This window comes from Engraulis encrasicolus, unplaced genomic scaffold (assembly GCF_034702125.1).
Source record: "Engraulis encrasicolus isolate BLACKSEA-1 unplaced genomic scaffold, IST_EnEncr_1.0 scaffold_30_np1212, whole genome shotgun sequence".
Lineage (NCBI taxonomy): Eukaryota > Metazoa > Chordata > Actinopteri > Clupeiformes > Engraulidae > Engraulis > Engraulis encrasicolus.
The window spans coordinates 852,422-854,921 of NW_026945599.1; the positions used below are offsets into that span (position 1 = coordinate 852,422).

Sequence of the window (2,500 nt, forward strand, 5' to 3'; positions counted from 1 at the left end):
TTGCAAGCATTACAAGCATTGCAAGAATTGACACATGTTGCATCGCGCGTCTGGAAACACCAGCAATGTACAGTGAATCTGGTGTAAATCTTAGTAGGCCTAATCAAATTTCAAACATGTTTATTTCTCCCAACTGACCATCACTCTGTCAACTTTGTGATAGAGAGAGAGAGAGAGGGAGAGAGAGAGAGAGAGAGAGAGAGAGAGAGAGAGAGAGAGAGAGATTCCCTGCGCAAAGTTAGGGACGCCCGTTTCACGTGGGCGTTTCTTCCCCACGAGAGGAGATGTTCCCTGTGGTTGTAGCGTCTATCAGTTGAGAGAGTAGGGTAACTTGTGAAAAGTATGGGATATTTTCGGATCAATAACTATGGGAACGCAGTGGAAAATAAATCAAAGGGAGTTTCCTATGGGAGGAGAGCAGATTGACGAGGTGCCTGTTTTGATGAAGTTAATGGCGAGGCGAGGCATTTAGAATGTCGCCAAGATGCGCGGGGTATTTTTTTTAATCCATTGAGATCTGTACATTTGTAGGAATCATGCCAACTGTAGCATAATCTAGTGGGCAAGTCAGACGCGCCCATATATCGGATGGGTAGAACATTGAGGCGACTGACTTGACAACCAAATGCGATAGAATTAACGACTGGCTCTTGACTTGACAACCGAATGCGATAGAACTATCAACGGTGTCTTGGCCATAGCAACCTTGAATTTAGAATTAGCAACGGCAGTTCGCCAGAAAGTTATGAAAAGAAGCTTATTGTGGCGGAAGGAAGTAGTTCTACAGAAAACCTTTGTTTTAGCCATTAAAGCATCGAAATAATGCCTCAAATAAATTTCAGACAGTGTGGCAACCGTGGTATAAGCGGGATAATTGACTTCACGGTGTGCGTATAACAGGAAAAATAATGCACACCGAGGTGTAACGGCCACTCCGCTTCGCGTCGTGACCGCATCACCACCTAGGTGTGCATTATTTTTCCTGTTATACGCACACCGTGTCGTCAATTATCCCTTACATAATGGCACTGCTCCTTGACAAACTATTATCTTGGCTTATTATATGGTTGTGACGTCATCTGTCGAATGCTCCATTCATTTCAACGGGGCTCCCCAACGTTCGGACGTCTGTTATTTTTCGATAACGGACGGGTTGGTCTATAACAGAACGCTCTTATTGGCAACAAGACTTTTCACTGCTAAAGCGACTTTTCAACAAGACTCTAATCAGCTGCTGTGATAGACAGCACCCGTTGTCCTGGCTACCGCTGTCAATGGCAACAAGACGTTCACTGCTAAAGCCACTGGCTTGTAGGCCTATACAAGTCAGTGGCTAAAGCGAATGTTTCATATCACTCCGCAGGGGGTCCGGTCTTTTGTCACTCTAATCAGCTGCTGTGATAGACAACACCTGTTGTCCTGGCTAGCCTACCTAGCTGTTGCCTAGCGGTGTTCCACAACGGCACTGTTTTGTTTTGCGCAGCAACAATCTTAACATTAAATAGGTCTAAAGAAATGTCCCCGCATGTGTGAATCATTTAAGTATATCCATATAATAAGCGGGTTAACTTTCGGCGAGTCGGTCGCTTTGTGGAATAGCAGCACTTCAGAGAGAACAAGACCCCTCCGCTCCGCGTCGGGGTCTAAAGATTCTCTCTGTCGTGCTGCTATTCCACGGTAGCGACCTTCTCACCGAACGTTAACCCTTACATAATAACACTGATACTGGACATACTTTTAAATTGGCATAATGTCACTGATACTGGACAGACTTTTAACTTGGCATAATTTCACTGATACTGGACAGACTTTTAACTTGGCATAATCTCACTGATACTGGACAGACTTTTAACTTGACATAATCTCACTGATACTGGACAGACTTTTAACTTGGCATAATCTCACTGATACTGGACAGACTTCCTTCCTGTTTTCTCCCCAAACTCTTGACCTTTTTTTTCCACTCTCTCTTACAAGCAGACACAAACACACACAGACATACTGCATACAGACATAGACAACAAGCACTCATGCGCACACACACACACACACACACACACGCACACACGAACACACGCACACACACACACACACACACACACACACGCACGCACACGCACACGCACACGCACACACACACACACACACACACATACACACACACACACACACACACACACACACACACACACACACACACACACACACACACACACACACACACACACACAGCTGAATTATTTGATCTGCCAATATTCCTTTTTTCTACCTTTCTTTCTGCTTTTCTCTCTCAGATTTGGTCTTGATGATTTTACCGATGTAATTTTCTTCCCAAAGCAGACCAAGCACTTACGTCTCTCTCCTTTTAGAGCCTCTCTGTGCTCAATGCCCGCTGGATAATGGTCAGTTTCTAACTCCTTAAAACTCAAGGATTCACGTCCTCTCTGGTGTAAAGATACACCTCACTGAGCCTACTGTTAACTTCAGCAATAAAACAACA

At 44.6% G+C, this 2,500-nt stretch overlaps 1 protein-coding gene across 1 annotated transcript in view; it reads left to right on the forward strand.

Moving 5' to 3' along the window:
* Positions 1 to 2,500, forward strand: part of LOC134443321 (neurexin-1a-like) — a 438,835-nt gene that overhangs the window by 143,974 nt on the left and 292,361 nt on the right. The gene's annotated exons all lie outside the window — the stretch shown is intronic.